At 39.9% G+C, this 23,063-nt stretch overlaps 1 long non-coding RNA gene across 1 annotated transcript; it reads right to left on the bottom strand.

The window, feature by feature from the left end:
* Positions 1–1,067: 1,067 nt before the first annotated feature.
* On the bottom strand, positions 1,068–21,713 carry LOC141421339 (uncharacterized). The gene is made up of 3 exons (XR_012445933.1): positions 21,675–21,713; positions 4,843–4,927; positions 1,068–1,300 (listed from the first exon to the last, which is right to left on the bottom strand). It is a non-coding gene; the product is annotated as an uncharacterized lncRNA (long non-coding RNA).
* Between the last annotated feature and the right edge of the window lie 1,350 nt (positions 21,714–23,063).

The raw sequence follows: 23,063 nt of genomic DNA, 5'->3' as shown, positions 1-23,063 counted from the left end.
CATCCTTAGTAAATCAAGGGAGGGAATTTGTGGGATTTTTGCTCTTTAGAGAAAGAAGTATTCAGACTCATTAGTGAGTCATGGGATCACTGCTGCTTTCTCCCCAGCAACCCCCATCTCCCTCTCACACCATGCCACAAGCTGGAATTCCCCCACCACAAGGTCAATGTCAATGCATGCCAAGAGAGAATCAGTATCATGGGTAGATAAAATTGTGAAATTAACTACTCTGGACTAGCTTAAATTTCAAATACACAGAAGAGTTCTATACCAGTGGGAAAGGTGTTTGTGGAAGTCTGACTTTACCCAAGAAAAAGTAGATGCTCAGAATTAATGGCACAAAGTAGGAAGCAGAGAAGACAAATCAGGAGAGGATGTGAAACATCTCTGAAGTCCCAGCAACTATTTTGTCTCAGCTCAAGGCCTAACATAGCTCCTTGTGCTATCCTGGTCATAAAAAAGGTGGGAACCCACCCAAGTGAGAGCTATGAGTGCTCTGCTGTCCTCTGCTGGCTCCTGGAGGAAGTGCCCTGCACTTGCAGCAAGGGCATGGTTTTTCCAGAATGATGAATACACACCAAGGGAGCAAGAAAATGGGAAAATTAGGGTAAGTAACACATTGAGTCCTATTTCTTTTAACACAATTAACTGTACAGTACAACTACTTTGGGGGAAAAGCCTGAGGTAAATGGGAGTTGACTGGATGAAGACAGACTTGAATTTGTTCTTTTTTATTAATGGCTTTATTTTAGCTTATATTAAGTGTACAGAATAACAAGTTTCATTGTGACATTCTTTTGGCAACATTGGGACTTGAACTCAGGGCCTCATACTTGCTAGGCAGGCAATCTTACCACTTGAGCCATTCCATCAGCCCTTCTTCGTGATGGGTTTTTTTCAAGATAGGGTCTCACAAACTATTTGCCTGGGACTAGCTTCAAATTGTGATCTTCCTGATCTCTACCTCCTGAGTAGCTAGGATTACAGATGTGAACCAGCAGTGCCCAACACATTGTGACATCTTCATAGTACATATAATGTACTGTACAATGGGTGACCCCATTGCCTTCTCTTATCCTCACCACCTTCTCTAATAGCTACCCTTCTACTTTCAACTTGTTTTAAAATTCCACATATGTGAGAAAACGTGCAATATTTCTGGACTGTTTTATTTTGCTTACCATAATGGTCTCCAGTTCCATCCATTTCCCTGCAGACAACATAATTTCATCCTTCTTTGTGGCTGAATAATACTCCATTGTGTACATATACCACATTTTCTTTATCAGTTGATGGGCACCTAGGCAGATTCCAGAATTTGGTTATTGTGAATAGTTGTGCAATAAACTTGGGTGTGCAGAATCTCCATCGCATGCTGCCTTTAACTCCTTTGGGTACATACCCAAGAGTGGTATCACAGGACCATATGGCAATTCTACTTTTTTGTTTTTTGAGGAGCCTCCATACTGATTTCCATAGTGGATAAACTAACTTACATTCCTACCCACAATGTTTAAGTGTTCCTTTCCCCCAACATCCTTGCCAACATTTGTTGTTGTTATTGTTCTTTTTATTATTGCCATTCTGCCTGGGGTGAGATGGAATCCCAGGGCTGTTTTGATTTGCATTTCCTTCATGGCTAGAGATGTTGAATATTTCTTCATGTATTCTTTGGCCATTTGGATTTCTTTTGAAAAGTATCTGTTTGGTTCACTTGCCCATATAACTGGATTACTTGATCATTTTATGCTGAACCTTTTTTAGCTTTATGTATTCTGAACATTAATCCTCTGCCAGATGAACAGCCCACAAAGACTTTCTCCTATTCTGTAGGATGTCTCTTCACTCTCTTGATGGTTTCCTTTGCTGTGCAGAAGCTTTTCAGTTTGATGAGATCCAGTTTGTCAGATTCCTAGTCAGAAAGTCATTGCCAGCACCTAGATGGGGCCAAGGCCATGACTTTACAGTGAGAACACAGTTCACATGCATTACTTAAAGATTTTGCAGGGGGCAGGGTATCCCAATGAGGTAACTGAACTTGCTGATAAGCAAGTTCATGAGGCAAGGTAATTTCAACATTAACAGTGTCAAATGGACTCCTGGTGTAAGTGTTAACTGTCTAAGCAAATCCAGATGACATCAGTCTCCTAGTTTGCTTCTTTCCAAGAGATGTCAAAGCCTCAAGAACGTGATGACTGCTTTTGCAACTAAAACCAAAAAGAACCCACTTGTTATAACTTAAGACTGCTGCTGGCCCATGAGGGATGTAAGTAAAACTCTCCTTCCTTAGAAACAGCAGAGAAGAAAAAGAAAAGGTATTTTTATAGTTTAGCTGGGTTCAGGTGGCTAGTTTTAGCATCCTTACCAGACTCTAGTATAATTATGGGACATCCCAACCACTGGGTTTCCCAGTAATGATTTAGTAAAATTATAGAAAACCAGGTGAGGAAGATAATCACTCTGTCTTCCATACTGTTTGACTCCAAATAGCAATGAAAAAATAAGTAATAACATCAAATAGCTTTTTCTAAAGCATATGTGATATCCTTGTTGCTGGTGGCAGATGTTCCTATTCTGTTGCTGTTCTACAACAGTGTGAAAATAAGTGACATGTTACAGGTTTATCGCTTCTTGGCCTTTTGGCTAAGATCAAGTGTACAGGTTAAGCAGTGTGTTTTTATATCATAATAAAGAATATAATTTTGCAACTGAAAAGAAAAAGCTACTAATTTGTGTGTGTGGTGTGGTGTGTGTATGAACTCAGGGCTTCCTACTTGCAAAGCAGGTGCTCTACCGCTTAAGCCACACCTTCGGTCCATTTTGGGCTGGTTATTTTGGAGATGGGGGTCTCAAGAACTATTTGGCTGGGCTGGCCTCAAACCACAATTCTCCTAATCTCAGCCTTCCAAGTGGCTAGAATTATAGGCATGAGCCACCAGCACCTGGCTTATAAATGCTACTGATTGTTGCATGTTGATTTTGTATCCTACTACTTTGCTGAATTTGTTAATCAGTTCTAAAAGTGTTTTGGTGGAGTCTCTAGGATATTTGAAGTATAGAATAATATCATCTGCAAATAGGGATAATTTGACTTCTTCCTTCCCTATCTGTAGTCCTTTAATTTCTTTCTCTTGACTTATTGTGCTGACTAAAATTTAAAGTACTATTGAATAAGAGCAATGATGGTAGACATCCTTGTCTGTTTCCTGCTTTTAGAGGAAATGCTTTCAAATTTTCCCATTCACTATAATATTGGCTCTGAGTTTTTTGTATGTAGCTTTTATTATGTTGCAGCACTTTCTTTCTTTCTTTCTTTCTTTTTGGATTTTCTTTCTTTTTTATTGTTGTTCTGGATGGGGGTACATTGTAGCAGTTACAAAGTTCTTACAGTGTATCCAATATACCATACTTGAACTCACCCCCTTCACAAGCACATTCTTTCTATACCTAGTTTCTTCAGAACTTTTATCATGAAGAGACGTTAAATTTCGTCAAAGGCTTTTTCTGTATCTATTAAGATGACCAACTGATTTTTTTTCTTTGATTCTATGTGCCATATTACATTGATTTATTTCCATATATTGAACTATCCTTGCATCTCTGGAACAAAACCAACTTGATCATGGCATAAAATGTTTTAAATGTATTGTTGAATTTTGTTTTCAAGTATTTTGTTAAGGATTATTTCACCAAGTTGGCAATCAAGATTATCACAAGTCATTAAAGAAATGGAGGGATTTTTTTTAAATTCCTAAAATCAAATGAAAATGGAAATACCACATATCACAATCTGTGGAATCCAGAATAGGCAGTTATAAGAGGAAAGTTTATAGCTAAGAGTGCCTACATTTTAAAAAATGAAAGAGATCTAAAAGACTATGGGAGCCACCTATGCTGTAGTCACAGTTCAGGTGCAGTGGTCACAGTTCTTTTTGTTTTTCTTTGCTGTCGTTGTAGGGGTAGATTCCAGGTTCTTCTGGTCCCCTCTGGCCATGCTTAGTTAGATCCTAGTAGTCAGCTGGAGGCTTTTATCTGCCCTATTCTTTTTAGGAGGATAGAGAAGTACTGAGACCTATCTCTCCTATCCTTGAGTTAACATTTGCACTGAAGTTCAAGCAGGGGAGGGTTGTGTGTAGAGCAAGGTGTTCTGACTCTCAGTTTAGCTGGGATTATAGCTCAAGGCATGGCAAGTCCCACACTTTTCACTGTCCATGAGTACAGTTTTGTGAAGCCCAGTCCAGGCACACAATGGCACACACCTGCTCGGTCTCCAACCTGCTGTAGCTGGCCACTTGAGCTGTCAGTCTTACAGAGAAAGTGAATTCCACCCCTTTCCATGTCTCTCACCTGAAACCTCCTGCATGTGTTTTTCAATGAATTTGTTCTAGCAGCATTCCTCTGGGGTCACTGTGGGCCTCAAGGTAGATTCTGGCTGGGACAGTGTGGCAATACTTGCTGTGCGTTCCAGGGAAAAGGAAAGTGTAGGATCTTATGTTTCCCAAAGCAGCAAGCTTGGTGTGACCTCCTCAAGGCACCCCATGACAGCTCCAAGCTGTCATTGAGATATACAGATCTCCAGTCAAGTGCTGACCTGCTATGTAGCTCCCAGATCAGCTAGATTCAGACTGCCTTCTCTTCTGCATCTGTTTCTGTGCCAAACTTGTCCTCTATGTCTCTCCCCCTTTTCCTTTCTGTTACTCTTTCCCTGTGCAACACCACTGGGCTGTATGGGTTCAGCCTTGATGCACTTTTATCTCACCTCTGTTCTGATAACCAGAGTCTCTGGGTGTCTCCATCTGTCTGTCCAATATTAAAGTCCAGTGTGTCCCCTCAGTCACATACCTCACCGAGAAGCTGAAATCCTGCTTGCATCTCGTCTGCCATTGTAGCTCCTCTTCTTGAATCTGTTCTTAAAGTCAGGAAAGACCTATACAGACAAGAACAGACATAGGAGAGAGAAATCTAAGCCCAGCTAACACTTTGAATATTAAACAATGTCTACATCTAAGTGAGAACAAGCAATACCTTGCCTCAGGCAAAAAGTAAGGAAACATCCTAACAATAAAGGATGTTTTAGAGTGGGAGGCACCTACACACTTTTTTTTTCTTTTATTCATATATGCATACAATGTTTGGGTCATTTCTCCCCCATTCCCCCACCTACACAGTTTTGAGTTAGATTGTAAGTTAGGGAGTTTCACTTTTCACATCTTGTGAAATAAAAAGTAGGCAGGCCAGATGCAGCAGTTCCCCCAAAGGAAGTGGTAATGTGAAATAGGCCCTTTGAGGCAATAGTTAAACTTAGCCACCTATGAGTTTGTAAAGCTCTTCCTGTCCAGACCACAGCAAGACTCATGACATCTGACTGAGCATGTGGCTCAGTGGTAGAACACACATGAGGCTGTGGGTTTGATTCCCAGCACTTGGTTAAAAAAAAAAAAAGACTCGTGTGGTGGAACTCCTGGGATTCCATGAGTCTTGCCACCTCGATCTATGGTGACTTACCTAAGGCTTCATAGAGTAAGTGGCTGTGATAATGTGTTTTCCTTTCTCAATGACAGTGGTTCTCCAACTTTAGGGAGCATAAGACACAAGGGTGCTTGTCAAAGTGTAAACAACGGGGCCCATCCCCCAAGACATTAATGAAGTGAGCCTGATTGTGTTGCAGTAATCTATACTTTAAAAACAGCTTCCACCCTTACCCAAGGGATCCTAACAGAGATGATTTGAGGACCACATGTTGTACTGCACTTTAGACTGCCTCCTGAGTCACTGGCTGACTGTAATGCAAACCCCTATACATTTCACCCAGTTTCCTAGGACTTCAGAAGCATTTGTTTTCCAACCCTGGAAGAATGTCCTTGAGGCTTCCTCAAGGACATGATTCACCCAGACATATTCACTACTCACACCAAGAAGGAGATTTGAAAGATCCCCTCTCTTAGTCTCTTCAGGCTACTATAACAAAATACTACAAACTGCACAACTTATAAATAACAGAAATCTATTTCTCACTTATCTGGAGACTAAGTCCAAGATAAAGTTGCCAGCAAATTGGATGACAGTGAAGGCCCTACTTCCTGGTTGATAGGTGGCCCCTTCTTGCTGTGTCCTCATGTAGTAAAAGGGAAGAGACAGCTCTCTGGGCCTCTGTTTTCGATGCTGAATATCAAAGCCAGGGCCTTGTCCATGCTAAGTACACACTTCCACTGGGCTATACCCGAAGCCTTGGAGTCTCTTTTATAAGAGCACCAATCTCATTCAGGAGAGCTGTACCCTTGTGACTTAATCACCTCTCAGTGACCCCCCACCTCCTAAGACCAGTGACATTGCCTAAAACATTGGCAATGAGGTTTTAACATATGAATTAACATTCAGGCCATGATCAAGTGTGGTTGGGACATAGATAATCTCGGCTCTCAGCTTAATACCTCACTGGAACTAAATTTAACCATGCCCAACAAGCTTTGGCTTACAAGTGCAAAAGGCAAGAACCCTTAACTTTCATAGATGGAAAACACCAATAGAAGAGTAACTAAAGTATTTTCAACAGATTACCAACTGCCAGTGGAGTCTTGCAGACAAATCACCCCATGATAAGTCGTCTGTCACCTTAAGCAGGAGCAATCATCTGATGGGAACTGAATTGCCTCCCCTTTCAGGATCACAGATCTGACAGACAAATTTCCTGTGAAATATGGAGATTGCCCCCTGACTGCCCCTCTGAGCAGCTGCAATTTCCTTGGCACCAAATGCAGGCTGCCACTGGCCACAGCAGTTTCCTTAACACAAGTAAGTCTGTGTGGCCAGAACTGAGATAAAGATCACAGTTTGACCAGGGCTGCTTGATTGTCTGTACTTCTTGCCTTACCTTCCCTGTGTAATCTTAGAGTTCATGTCAGACCCCAAAAGAGAGAGCTTGACCTCCTTTGTCTTCCCAGTATGGTCATACTGAATATTCATTTTTTTTCCATTTAATTTCTGAGATAAGTAGCCAGACCTGCTATGTTGGGGACCCTTTGTCCTGGAACTCTGATAACAGATCCACAGGTCACTCACCACCTTCTGGTGGCTCAAAATACCAAGCCCAATATGCTTAGATAGCTTACCTGGGCTCAAATGAGCAACTCCCACAAAAAACACACTTGATGACTATGCCATCAACTTCTCCCTGACCACTGAGCCTGCCATTCAGGAAACAGAAGATAGAACATACATGCTCCTGTGACTATCAAAGCCCACGAGCCCCAGCTCAAACAGGCTATTAAGAAAGTCTGTGACATTGATGTGGCCAAGGTCAATGCCCTTTGTCAGGCCTGATGCAGAGACAAGGCACATGTTCACTGGTTCATGATTATGATCTTTGGATATTGCCAAGAAAAATGAGATTATCTAAACTAAATCCCATTGGCTAATTCTAAATATACATTTTTTTCACCATAAAAAGATGAAACAAAGTGGAGTCATTCAGACTAAAGCTCCCCATCACCAAGCAGAAAGTATGCATCTATCGGCCTTCGGAGAAATCAAGATTGCAAACATAACAACCAAGTTTCCCAAACAGACCAATTTCAGTTGGCATATTAATGACTTTTCCCTGCTCTATCCTTACAAGAAGAAGCACCCTAGAATAACCTGATATTAATCAGTTATTTCCCTTTCATGCTGCCTCCCTATCCTTGATTTATAAGGAAGCAACTTTGAAATGAAGAATCTGTTTTTGTTCTTTCATTTCTGCTTTCTTCAGCCTTTCCCTATCTATAAAACCAACCTCTTCTGCTCAGCCCATCAGAACCATTGTATGGACTAAAATATTGCTAATATTGCTCCATTCTGAAATAAAAAATAATGCCAGGGATGGGGGTGTGGCTCAGTGGTAGAGTACATCCCTAGTATGTGCAAGGCTTTGAGTTTAATCTCCAGTACCAAAAATAATAATAATAACAATTAATAAAGCCAATTAAGATTGTCAAGCAAAATTGTTGCAATTTTGTTCTTTCACAAGGAGAAGATGCAAATCCCTGAAAAAGAAAGGAGTTTGGCATGTAGGAGGGACAGGAATAAGGCCAGTGTAGCTGGACAAGTGAACAAGAGAAAGAGTTGGAAAAGTAAGCAGGGGCTGGCTGAGATAGAGGTATCAGCACTACTGCAGAGGAGAGAGCTCTTCTCAACAGTTAACACTTCCACTGCCAACTCTTTGGCTTCATGGGCAATTGCAGAGCCCACACGCTGACTTATGAGTAATTAAGTGTCTCTTGTAGGGGATTTCAAGCTCGGGGAGTCCCTAAACTCTTTTCTCCTTCTGGAGATGACTGAACACTCAGTAAGAAGGCAGAATAGAATGTGATTCCAGAATAGGACATCTGGCTTTGGATCCAGACCCCAGGTTTCAGTTTCACTTCTGCCACATTTTAATTGTTGAACAACATGAGCCTGTTTTCTACGTCTCTAAAATAGGAGTCATGTGGAAATAGGGTTGGTGTGGGCTTTATATAAGAAAATGTGTAAATCATTTACCATAGCAGCTGACATAATAATGCCTGAAGATGCTATTCATATCCAGCAGTCTTCATTTATCTAATTTAAGACATTGGTATTAAATAGAAAATACCTCTGGAGTAGTCACACTGTACGCTGTTACTAGTCATTTGTACCTTAATGTGACTGTGTCTGCATTTCTTCCTCCAAAGTCCCACAAAGTTGGATTTGAAAGAAAGAAATTCTAGATTTCACAAAGATCAAAGGGAAGAGGAGAAAATGAGATGGGGAAGAAGGACTAAGGCTTCTGGAATCTTTCAATGTTTAAATTCTTCAAAAACTAACAAAAAGAAGGAAGCATTTATGTTCTCTTTCCTGTACAAATTGCATTTCAGGGTAACTAAATGTTGGTAAGAGAAGTTTCTCTTCCAGAGAAGGTTGTGACCAAGATGTCAGAAGCAATGATAGGAGCACTGCCATTCAGTAATCCTTAAGAAACTGGTGTGCAAAGGTGGCGATCACCCAGGATAAAGAACTGAGCAATTCGTGTCTCCTCAAGGACGTTTTCATAGCTACACCTATGAGGTATTTCTGCCCTAAACTCAAGTCTAAATCTTCAGATCTAGCTATCAGTTTTGTGGAAATAGCAATAACAGAGGACTATGATAAACATTATAAGGAAACAATTAACAAAACTCAGACTACAGGAACCTCCATTGAAGAAATCACCTAGTTTCTTCAACAAAAGAATTGCAAGACAAAAAAAAAGAAAGCATGAGAAGAAACCTGTATATCAAAAATATTTAAGAGGTAACCTGACCCCTCGAAAGATCCTGATTCAGACAGATCAAATATAAAAGAAAAAATTATGATAAAGTCAGTGATATTTATCTGGATAGTTGACAGTATTAAGGAATTGCTTTTAGGTGTTGCTATTGTATTATGGTTACTTTTTTTGTGTGGGGATGTGGTTCTGGATTTGACCTCAGGGTCTCATACTTGCTAGGCAGGTGCTCTACCACTTAAGCCACTCCACCAGCTCTGTGGTTATTCTTTAGTCATTATCTTTTATAGATATACACTGAAATATTTACATATGGCAAATATCTGTGCTTACAGATTTTATATTTATATATGCAGATACATATAAAATAAGTCTAGTATCTAGGACTTAATTCAATTAATGCAGTAGGGTTGGGGGTTCAGAACATGCAATCCCAAAAAACAATACCTAGGCATTTGAGAAAACAGCATAGCAGAAAGTCACTCTTGCCTTCCACTCATCCTTCTCCCCTGAAGGAGGGCTTAAGAACCTCATTGAAGAGGTGCCCTCTCTTATGCAGAGGAGAGGAAAATTCTTATCTCTGAAGGCACAGAGTCACGGAGAAGAATCTGAACAAATAGGTCTTGCTAAACTCCCCTCCCCCCTTATTAACATTTGATCTTACTCTTTTGTATTGCTCCATGACTTTAAATTCATCACCAAACCTAAGCATAAAAATATATGAGCTTGCCTGTTTCTTCGGATCATTTCTTTATGAAAACTCCCAGGTCACATAGAATGTATTAAATAGGGCTGAATTTGTAATTCAGTGGTTGAGCCCTCAGGTTTGATTCCAGCACCACATACACGCCAAAAAATTTATATTAAATAAATTTGTATGCTTTTCTTTTGATCATCTTTCTTTTACTGTAGGGACCTCAGCTACAATTCTAGATGGGTGAGAAAAAGAAATCTTTACTGCATGGTGAGTTTTAAAATATAATAAAACAATAACAAAAACTAAAATAAAATCAAAAGCATCTTAAAATAACTTCGTAGTTTTCCTTAAAGTTATGCTTCCTACACACATTTCACTGGTAACCAAGGGCTCCAAGAGTTGGAGGCATTTGAACGCTTTTGTATAGTCAGGATAACAATAGTATGACTAATGCTTATTAATAATCTGTACAGTTTGACTGAAGTCAATCCAGAGAGGCTAACCCACAGGAAAACTTGTACAGTTGCACTGGGGAAAACAACCACACCAAAAAAAAAAAAAAGAGAGAGAGAGAGAGAGAGAACTCCACAGCTAACATCATACTAAGTGGGGAAAAGCTGAAAGCATTTCCTAGAAGATTAGGAACAAGACAAGTGTATCCACTCTCACAGCTCTTATTCAATGTAGTACTAGAGGTTTTAACTCGAGCAATTAGGCAAGAGAAAGAAATAAAAGTATAGAAACAGGAGCCAGGTACGATGGTGCATACCTGTAATCTCAGTTAGAGGCAGGAGGATCACTAGTTAGAGGCCAATCCAGGCATAGTTAGTAACACCCTTTCTCAAAAACAAAACACAAACAAAAGATCTGGAGGTATGGCTCAAGCAGTAGTGAGGCCCTACTGTGAGGCCCTAGGTTCAATCCACAATATAGGAGGAAAATGGTACACATATAGGGAAGGTGGAAGTCAAATTACCCCTGTCTTCAGATGACATGATTTTATACATGGAAAAAACTAAAGACCCAACAAAAAAACTACTAGGACTAATAAACAAATTTAGTAAATTAGCAGATACAAAATCAACATTAAAAAAAATCCATACCTTTTCTACCCACCAATAACAAATTTGATGAAAAAGAAATCATGAAAGTCCTCCCATTCACAATAGCTATCAAAACATAAAATACCTAGAAATAAAGTTAAGCAATGAAGTAAAAGAACTCTACAGTGAAAATTATCAAACACAAAAAATGGAAAAAACAACCATGTTCATGGAATGGAAGACTGCTGTTAAAATGTCCATGCCACCATTTATCTACAGATTCAGTGCCATCCTTATCAAAATACCAATGACACAGATGCAATGCAATCCTTATCAAAATACCAATGCATTTTTTTTACGGAACTAGAAAAAGCAATGCTAAAATTCATATGATGGCACAAAAGACCCCAAAATCTTTTTTTTTTTTTTTTAGACAAGATCTCATTGTGTAGTCCAGGCTGGCCTTGATCTTCCTTCCTCTGCTACCTAAGGGCTGAGATTACAGGCATATATCACATCTGGCTCTAGCCAAAGCAATCTGGGGGGTTTTTTGGTGGGGGAGGTTGTTTTGGTTTGGTTTGGTTTGGTTTGGTTTGAACTAAGGGTCTTCCTTGAGCCACTCCCCAACCATTTTTTATGGTAGGTTTTTTTCAAGAGAGGGTCTCTTGAACTATTTGCCCAGGCTGGCTTTGAACTGGGATCTTCCTGATCTCTGCCTCCTAACTAGGTAAGATTATAGGCGTGAGACACCAGCACCTGCAGCCAAATCAATTTTGAGCAAAAAGAACAAATACTGAGGCATCAAAATACCCGATTTCCAGGCATACTGCACAGCCATATTAACCAAAATAGCATGGCATTGGGATAAAAACAGACATAGAGACCAATGGAATAGATTCACACATCTAAAGCCAACTGATTCTTTTTTTTCCTTTATTCATATGTGCAAAAATGTTTGGGTCATTTCTCCCCCCTTCCCCACCCCCTCCCTGACCTAACCCACCCCCTTCCTCTCCCCCCCAACCCCCTCGCTACCAGGCAGAAACTATTTTGCCCTTATCTCTAAATTTTTTGAAGAGAGAGTATAAGCAATAATAGGAAAGACCAAGGGTTTTTGCTAGTTGAGATAAGGATAGCTATATAGGGAGTTGACTTGCATTGATTTCCTGTGCATGTGTATTACCTTCTAAATTTACTCTTCTCCAACTAACCTTTTCTCTAGCTCCTGGTCCCCTTCTCCTATTGGCCTCTGTCACTTTAAAGTATCTGCATTGGTTTCTCTGCATTGAGATAAAGCTAACTGATTCTTGATAAAAGTACCAAAAATATACATTGGACAAAGAAAAACCTCTTCAACAAATGGTGCTAGGAATGCCGGGTAGCCACATGCAGAAGATTAAAACTTAACCTCTATCCTCACCCTGTATGAAAACCAACTCAAAATGGATCACAAAACTTAACTGTAAGACCTAACACTCTGAAACTACTAGAAGAAAACTTCAAGATTGGAATAGGCAATGATTTCTAGATAGGACCTCAAAAGCACAAGAAAACATGCACAAATCGACAAATGGGATTGCATCAAACTAAAAACTTCTGCACAGCAAAAGAATTGATCAACAGAGTCAAGAGACAGCCTGCAGAATAGGAGAGAATATATGCCAACTATTCATCTTGACAGAGTACTATGCAGAATATATAAAGAACTCAAAAAGCCTAACAGCAAGTAATCCAACATAAAAATGGATAAGTGATCTAAATAGACACTTTGCAAAAAGAAGAAACACAAATGGACAACAAATATGTTAAAAACACTCAAGAGATTCCAAGATGGCAGCTAGAGGGAGGAAGCAGAAAGCGAGCCTCCTATAGTGAAATCTTGGAGAGACAATGAGACACACTTTGCAGGCATAATCACTGAGAAGAGGCATAACTTTGACCCCTCCACACCTCCAGCCAGCGCAGAGAATCTCCACTTCACGTTAAACGGAGAAACCAGGAGGGCTCCCGGGCCGCCAGTCACCCGCGCCCAGATGGCTTGGGAAGACGTGGACCAGGTGAGCTTTGTGGTACCACGGTACTCCCACAGACAAGCCTGGGCCAGAGCAGCATAGCCCCCTGGACAGACTGACCTCAACCCGGGGAAAAAAGAGAAACTGAGTAATAAGCAATAAGAACAAATAAGACACACGGGAAAGAGGGTGGGGCACCCTGAGCGCTGAAGATTGGGGGAAGGGAATCCTTCCCGGGACTGTAAATAAACAAGCCAGGCGGGCTGGAGAGCCTCTGGCGGGAGCAGGGGCACGCGCCCAGCAACCAGGAGCGGGAAAGCTTTTGAGAGTGGCGGAGGGAGGAAAACTCCACAGGAGAGGGGGGAAGACCCACCTCCCACATGAACTGTAAAAAAACACGCAGGTCTGACAACGTGGGTGCAGTGTCACCTTTCCCAGTGCTTGGAAAGGGGAAAGCTTGTAGCAGAGGCTCCCACACAGGAGAACTCTGAGCAAACAAAGCCTGTGGGGCCAGGTGAGTGCTAAGCTCACCACAGAGATCTGCATAAATAATGCCTCCAGCAACAGCAGGCTGACAGCAGCAGGCAGGCAAGCCACAGCTGCAGATACCATTATCAGAACTGTCTCCAGACTCTTTTTTTTTCTTTTTCTCCCTACCTTTGATGAGAGAACAACCGAATTACACCTGCAAGTGGAAAAACTTACTGAAACTGTATTGCATTTGAACTTGGGACACTTGGTGGGGTTTTGTATTGTTTTGTTTTGTTTTGTTTTGTTTGTGTGTGTATGTGTAGTTTTGTTCTACTTTATGCGTCCCCTTTGATGAGACAACTACAGAACAACATCTGAGGCACCATCTCCAGGATTGGAGACTGAGACAGACACCCAAATTATTAAGACTGAAACTGCATTGCATTTGATCTTGGAGGTTTTTTGGTTTTTTGGTGTTTTTTTTTTTAATTTTCTATTTTCCATTTTATTTTAATTCATTTTTATATATAGATATTTCTTTCATTTACTTATTTTTTATTTTTATTCCAATCTATTTTTTTTTATTTTTGATTTTTCAATCCTCTCTCTGTCTCTCTAATGTCCGTTCAGCTTACTGTCAATTAGTACACTAACACTCCCTGTTTATACCTTTGAAACTTTCTTGTCTGAAACCTGGTTCTGCTTTCTCCCTCTTGTCTGTGTATTTGTTTTCCCCTTTTCTTTAACTTTTGCTTTCCATCTCAGCTCACCCTTCCATTCTAAATATTACCATTGTTATTATTACAAGCTAGAAAATACTTAATTGCACACAGTACGGGGACAGTAACAACACCAAAGACAATGACGGGAAGACAGAAAAAACAAGGAAACCAGTTTCCCCACAGCAAAAAATTAGTACAGGAACCAGAGGGGAATGAAGAAAACAGAAACTCAGATCCAGACTCCAACAAAATGAAGATAAACTATGCTAAAGGACCCAATGAAGCCCACAAGAATAATTTAAAAGAAGACATACTACAGGTACTCAATGAGAATTTTATAGAGATGATACTGGATAGGTCAACCAAAATGTACAGAAGACATTCAAGAAATTCCAAGACAACAAAAATAGAGAATTTGAAAAAACAAAGAAGAAATAAAGGAAACCATAGAAGCACTGTATAAACACCAAAGTGAAAGAGAGAACATGATGAATAAACAGATAAATGAACTCAGGACAAAAATAGACAACATTAAAGAGGAAAACAGCCAGGATATGGAAAACCTCAGGAAAAAGAACAAAACAGAACTGTAAAACAAAAGGGAAGGCCAATCCAGCAGAATAGAACAAACAGAAGACAGAATCTCAGAACTTGAAGATGAAATGGTAATTAAAGGAAAAACCGAAGAACTATTAATTAAACAACTCAAGACCTGTGAAAAGAAAATGCAACAACTCACCGACTCCATCAAAAGACCAAACTTGAGAATCATGGGCATCGAAGAAGGAGAAGAGGTGCAAGCTAAGGGAATGCATAATATATTTAACAAAATAATAATGGAAAATTTCCCAAATCTAGAGAAAGATATATCCATACAGATGCAAGAGGCCTCCAGGACACCAAACAGACCAGATCAAAATAGAACTACCCCATGACATATCATCATTAAAACAACACGTTCAGAAACTAAGGAAAGAATATTGAAGGCTGTAAGAGAGAAAAAACAAGTAACATACAAAGGTAAATCCATCAAAATCACAGCAGACTTCTCAACAGAAACATTAAAAGCAAGAAGAGCGTGGGGTGAGATCTTCCAGGCACTGAATGAAAATAACTTCAACCCCAGGATACTCTACCCAGCAAAACTATCATTCAAAATAGATGGAGCAATAAAAGTCTTCCATGATAAGCAGAAACTAATACAATATGTGACCACAAAGCCACCACTACAAAGGATTCTTCAAGGGATTCTGTACACAGAAAGTGAAACCCAATTTAACCATGAAAAGACAGGCAGCACCAAATCACAGGAAAAGAAAAAGCAAGACAGTAGAGAGTAACCTCAACTTAGGTACACACAATCAAACCTTCAAACAACTAAGACAACTAAATGACAGGAATCACCACATACCTATCAGTACTAACGCTTAATGTTAACGGACTTAATTCACCCATCAAAAGGAACCGCTTGACGAAATGGATTAAAAAGGAAGATCCAACAATTTGTGGCTTACAGGAGACCCATCTCACCGACAGAAATAAGCATAGGCTTAGGATGAAAGGCTGGAAGAAGATTTACCAAGCCAATGGCCCCCGAAAATAGGCAGGAGTACCAATACTTATCTCTGACAAAGTAGACTTCAAACCTACTTTGATCAAATGAGATAAAGGACACTCCATACTAATAAAAGGGGAAATAGACCAAAAGGAAATAATAATCATCAATCTATGCACCCAATGTCAATGCACCCAATTTCATCAAACATACCCTGAAAGACCTAAAAGCATATATAAACGCCAACACAGTGGTTGTGGGAGACTTTAACACCCCATTATCATCAATAGATAGGTCATCCAAACAAAAAATCAATAAAGAAATCCAAGATCTAAAATATGCAATAGATCAAATGGACCTAGTTGATGTCTACAGAATATTCCATCCAACTTCTACAAAATATACATTCTTCTCAGCAGCCCAGGGAACCTTCTCCAAAATAGATCATATCCTAGGGCACAAAGCAAGTCTCAGCAAATATAAGAAAATAGAAATTATACTGTGCATACTATCTGATCACAATGCAGTAAAAGTAGAACTCAACAACAAAAGTAAAGACAAAAAACATAAAAAACAGCTGGAAACTAAATAACTCATTACTTAATGAAGAATGGATCATCAATGAAATAAAAGAGGAAATTAAAAAGTTCCTGGAAGTCAATGAAAATGAAAACACAACCTACTGGAACCTATGGGACACAGCTAAGGCAGCCCTTAGAGGAAAGTTTATAGCCATGAGCGCATACATTAAAAAGACTGAAATATCCCAAATCAATGACCTAATGATACATCTCAAACTCCTAGAAAAACAAGAACTAGCAAATCCCAAAACAAATAGGAGAGAAATAATAAAAATAAGAGCTGAAATCAATGAAATAGAAACCAAAAAAACCATACAAAGCATTAATGTAACAAAAAGTTGGTTCTTTGAAAAAATAAACAAGATCGATAGACCCCTGGCAAACCTGACTAAAATAAGGAGAGAAAAAACCCAAATTAGTAGAATCAGGAATGCAAAAAGGGAGATAACAACAAACACCATGGAAGTCCAGGAAATCATCAGAGACTACTTTGAGAACCTATATTCAAATAAATTTGAAAATCTTAAAGAAATGGACAGATTTCTAGATACATATGATCATCCAAAACTGAACCAAGAGGAAATTAATCACCTGAATAGACCTATAACACAAAATGAAATTGAAGCAGCAATCAAGAGTCTCCCCAAAAAGAAAAGTCCAGGACCTGATGGATTCTCTGCTGAATTCTATCAGACCTTTAAAGAAGAACTGATACCAACCCTCCTTAAACTGTTCCACAAAATAGAAAGGGAAGGAAAACTGCCTAATACATTTTATGAAGCCAGTATTACACTTATCCCAAAACCAGGCAACGATACCTCCAAAAAGGAGAGCTATAGGCCAATCTCCTTAATGAACATTGACGCAAAAATCCTCAACAAAATAATGGCAATCTGAATTCAACAACACATCAAAAAGATTATTCACCACGACCAAGTAGGCTTCATCCCAGGGATGCAGGGGTGGCTCAACATATGAAAATCAATAAACGTAATAAACCACATTAACAGAAGCAAAGACAAAAACCACTTGATCATCTCAATAGATGCAGAAAAAGCCTTTGATAAGATCCAACACCATTTCATGATAAAAGCTCTAAGAAAACTAGGAATAGAAGGAAAGTTCCTCAATATTATAGAAGCTATATATGACAAACCTACAGCCAGCATTATACTTAATGGAGAAAAAAATGAAACCATTCCCTCTAAAATCAGGAACCAGACAAGGATGCCCACTATCTCCACTCCTATTCAACATAGTACTGGAATTCCTGGCCAGAGCAATTAGGCAAGAAGAAGGAATAAAAGGAATACAAATAGGTAAAGAAACTGTCAAAATATCACTATTTGCAGATGACATGATCCTATACCTTAAAGACCCAAAAAACTCTACTCAGAAGCTTCTAGACATCATCAATAGCTATAGCAAGGTAGCAGGATATAAAATCAACATAGAAAAATCATTAGCATTTCTATACACTAACAATGAGCAAACTGAAAAAGAATGTATGAAAACAATTCCATTTACAATAGCCTTAAAAAAAATCAAATACCTAGGTGTAAACCTAACAAAAGATGTGAATGACCTCTACAAGGAAAACTATACACTTGTGAAGAAAGAGATTGAGGAAGACTATAGAAAGTGGAGAGATCTCCCATGCTCATGGATTGGTAGAATCAACATAGTAAAAATGTCTATACTCCCAAAGTAATCTACATGTTTAATGCAATTCCCATCAAAATTGCAATGACATTCATTAAAGAGATTGAAAAATCTACTGTGAAATTTATATGGAAACACAAGAGGCCACGAATAGCCAAGGCAATACTCAGTCAAAAGAACAATGCTGGAGGTATCACAATACCTGACTTCAAAGTATATTACAAAGCAATAACAATAAAAACAGCATGGTACTGGCACAAAAACAGACATGAAGACCAGTGGAACAGAATAGAGGACCCAGATATGAAGCCACACAACTATAACCAACTTGTCTTTGACAAAGGTGCTAAAAACATACAATGGAGAAATAGCAGCCTCTTCAACAAAAACTGCTGGGAAAACTGGTTAGCAGTCTGCAAAAAACTGAAACTAGATCCATGTATATCACCCTATACCAATATTAACTCAAAATGGATCGAGGATCTTAATATCAGACCACAAACTCTAAAGTTGATACAGGAAAGAGTAGGAAATACTCTGGAGTTAGTAGGTATAGGTAAGAACTTTCTCAATGAAACCCCAACAGCACAGCAACTAAGAGATAGCATAGATAAATGGGACCTCATAAAGCTAAAAAGCTTCTGTTCATCAAAAGAAATGGTCTCTAAACTGAAGAGAACACCCACAGAGTGGGAGAAAATATTTGCCAACTATACATCAGACAAAGGAATGATAACCAGAATATACAGGGAACTTAAAATTAACTAAATTCTCCCAAAACTAATGAATCAATAAAGAAATGGGCAAGTGAACTAAACAGAACTTTCTCAAAAGAAGAAATTCAAATAGCCAAAAACACATGAAAAAATGCTCACCATCTCTAGCAATAAAGGAAATGCAAATTAAAACCACGCTAAGATTCCACCTCACCCCTGTTAGAATAGCCATCATCAGCAACACCACCACCAACAAGTGTTGGCGAGGATGTGGGGAAAAAGGAACCCTCTTACACTGTTGGTGGGAATGTAAACTAGTGCAACCACTCTGGAAAAAAATTTGGAGGCTACTTAAAAAGCTAGACATTGATCTACCATTTGATCCAGCAATACCACTCTTGGGGATATACCCAAAAGACTGTGACACAGGTTACTCCAGAGGCACCTGCACACCCATGTTTATTGCAGCACTATTCACAATAGCCAAGTTATGGAAACAGCCAAGATGCCCCACCACTGATGAATGGATTAAGAAAATGTGGTATCTATACACAATGGAATTTTATGCAGCCATGAAGAAGAATGAAATGTTATCATTCGCTGGTAAATGGATGGAATTGGAGAACATCATTCTGAGTGAGGTTAGCCTGGCCCAAAAGACCAAAAATCGTATGTTCTCCCTCATATGTGGACATTAGATCAAGGGCAAACACAACAAGGGGATTGGACTTTGAGCACATGATAAAAGCGAGAGCACACAAGGGAGGGGTGAGGACAGGTGAGACACCTAAAAAATTAGTTAGCATTTGTTGCCCTTAACGCAGAGAAACTAAAGCAGATACCTTAAAAGCAACTGAGGCCAATAGGAAAAGGGGAACAGGTACTAGAGAAAAGGTGAGATCAAAAAGAATTAACCTAGAAGGTAACACACACGCACAGGAAATTAATGTGAGTCAATGCCCTGTATAGCTATCCTTATCTCAACCAGCAAAAACCCTTGGTCCTTCCTATTACTTTTTATACTCTCTTTTCAACAAAATTAGAGATAAGGGTGAAATAGTTTCTGCTGGTTATTGAGGGGGTGGGGAGGAGAGGGAGGGGGCGGAGTGGGTGGTAAGGGAGGGGGTGGGGGCAGGGGGGAGAAATGACTCAAGCCTTGTATGCACATATGAATAATAAAATAATAAAAAAAAAACACTCGAGACCATTAGCTGTCAGGGTAATGCAAATCAAAGCTACAATGAGATGTCATCTTACCCCAGTAAGAATAATTATTCACCAAGTTTTAAAAATAATAAATACCAGTGAAGATGTAGAGAAAAAGGAACCCTTATACATTGTTGGTGGTAATAAGAGTACCCGTTATGGAGAACAATACAGAGGTTCCTCAAAAAAACTAAAAATCAGCAGGGATGGTGGTACACAATTGTAATCCTAGCACTTGGGAGGTGGAGGCAGGAAGATCACAACTTCAAGTACAGCCTGAGCTACATAGTGAGACCGTGTGTCAAAACAGTGACAACCAACTAAAAAGAGCACTGCCATATGACCCAGCACTCCCACTCTTGAGTATATATCTAAAGGAAATGATATCAACACAAGAAGAGATGCCTGCATGTCTCCATTTACAACAGCACCATTCACAATGTCTAAGCTATCAGCAGAGGTGCCTATCCATCAATGAATGGATAAAGAGCATGTGATATGTATACATTGGAGTATTATTCAGCCATAAAGAATCCTGCCATTTGCAGTAAAATGGATGGAACTAAAGGGTATCATGTTAAAGGATATATGCCAGCCACAGAAAGACAAGAACTACATGTTCTCTCTCAGATGTGGAAACTAAAAAAAGCCAACCTGAAATTAAAAATAGTGATTACTAGGGAAGGGGGTGGGGGTGGAAAAAGAGCAGTCAGATTTGATCAGGGTACAGTTTATGCAAGTATAAAACTATCATACTGAGCCCCATTAATATGTACAATTAATAAATGTTAATAAAAATAAATTTTTAATTAAAATTTAAAATTACAATATAAAAAAAAAAACAGAAAGAAGGAAGTTGTAGCTTCCTGTGAGTTCCTTGAATTTCTATCTCCTTCAGTTCCCTGTCAGCTGCTGGAGACCAAAGGACCAGATTTTATTCATCTGTCTATTCCCAAGTCCTGGTACAAGACTGCACAGGCTTCACAGCATCCCAGATGACTGAATGGAGAGGAATGGGGGGTGGGTAGAACTAAAGAGAGAGAGAGAGAGAGAGAGAGAGAGAGAGAGAGAGAGAGAGACTCTGATATCTAAAACAGGGAGAAGAAAGTTGAGGCCAATCTGCAGGACTTGCCAGGTAACAGTTGTCCTCAATCTTCCTGAAGCCAGAATGATAATCACAAGAAACCAAAATGGAAGGAAGGAACTAGGAAATGGTCAATAGCCAGGGGCTGTGTCTTGCAACTTTCAACTGCTTTAGCCTCCTTCCTAGCTCAGCCATTCCCAGGCAAACCTGGGAACTTCAGGGCCTTGAAAGAATCCAACCTTCATCCCCAGGGGCCAGCAAGGAGCTGGTGATCCCCAGAGAAGTTGAAGCCATGTGTGCAAGGCTGGACCTCTGCACTGCCTGCTGGGAACATCCTTCTTTTTTTGCATCACTCTTTACCTGTCTCACCAGGCCAGAAAAAAGAGCATTTGTAGGAAGGTTAAAAAGCCTGGAGTCAGTAGCAGTGTGAGAGGAATAAACATTACTGCGATGAACCGATACTGGAGAAGGTAAGTATACCACGTGGACAGCTTTTCATACACACATATGAAAAACCTGCATTTACCAAAACCTGCTCCAAATGCTTCTGCAGTTTTTCCCTCAGTACAAGCACATAGCCATCTAATTACAGCTTAAAGCAAGGCTCCACACTCAGCTGCAAAGCAAAATCATCTGAACGTGCTGTGTCAGTTTCTGACTGACCTTCTTACTGGATTCCTTCTTGCTCTCTGCAACCATGGCCATGAACAGTGAAAAGAACTGATGTGAGACTCCAGGCTTGGGAATAAACCAAAGTCAATCAGCCTAAACACAGAGTCTCTTTGTGCATCCTCTTTCCAGGCTGACCCACAGCTGGTACTTCTGCTTGGGGCATCTTGGCTGCCTTCCAAGGGTCTTGAATAACACTGTTTATTTCTGTGCTGGGGATTGAATCTAGGGTCTTGGCCAAGCTATGCAACAACCATTGCACCACTGAGCTATATCCTGAGCTAGGGCTGTGTTTCTGAAGTCATCTGTAGAAGTAGACAATCCCGTCAGTTCAGGTTTACATCCTTCTCTCTTCTCACGGCAAATGCTATTGGATGTGAATTTGAAGAAGAAAATTGCTCCCTGATTTCTCTCTCTCCTTCTGTCCTCAGTGTTGTAACCCATAGTCTGCACCTAAGGAGGGCTTAGCCAACACACACACACACACACACACACACACACACTTTTTTAGACTTTGTCTTTAAGAACCCATAGCTAGCTCCTGACAAAACTCTCCCATTACTATCTCCCAAAGCTGCTAGACAGTTTTGTTTTCTTTTCTGTTTTTCAGTACTGGGGCTTGAACTCAGGGCCTAATGCTTGCTAGACAAGCGCTCTATCACTTGAGCTATGCCTCCAGTCCACAGTAGACAGTCTTAATCAGAGACCAAAGCATTGTAATGATGTTTTCATCATGGTTCCCAGAGAAACAGAGCAAACAGGAAACATACAGATATACAGAAAGAGATTTACTATTATGAACGGTTGATGCATGCCATTATGAAGGCCAAGAAGCTTATGATCTGCTGTCTGCAAACCTAAGCCCTAGGAAAGCTACTGGTTTCATTCCAGTCTGAAGGCCCAAGAATTGGAGTCCAATGGTGTAATTCTCAGCCCAAGTCTGGCAGCAGAGAACCGGCAGTGCTGGTGTCAGAGGGAGTTTGAGCAGAGCGCCAATTCACCCTTCCTTGGCCTTTTTGTTTTATTCTGGATCTCAGTGGAGGATTGATGGTGTCCACCAGCACTGGTGAAAGTGGATCTTCTTTACTAGGTACCATTCAAATGTTAATCTTTTCAGGAAACATTGTCACAGACACACCCAGAAATATTGTTTTACCGCCTATCTGAGCATTCCATAGCCCAGGTAAGAAAAGCCCCGGAAAAAGAGAGAAAGCCAAGAACTTCTAATTAAGATTCACAGTGGTATCTTTCTCTACTTCTAATTGTTCTAGCTTCAACAAGTAAGGCAGGAACACCACGGGCAGAGGTACATTCGAGGCCTTTGAAAACCTGGACGTGTGCCTGGCAGCCCAGGGAAGACCTGCGTTTCTTGCATTTTCCAGG

Source organism: Castor canadensis, chromosome 3 (genome assembly GCF_047511655.1).
Source record: "Castor canadensis chromosome 3, mCasCan1.hap1v2, whole genome shotgun sequence".
NCBI classification, from domain to species: domain Eukaryota; kingdom Metazoa; phylum Chordata; class Mammalia; order Rodentia; family Castoridae; genus Castor; species Castor canadensis.
This window is presented reverse-complemented; position numbering and strand designations above follow the sequence as displayed.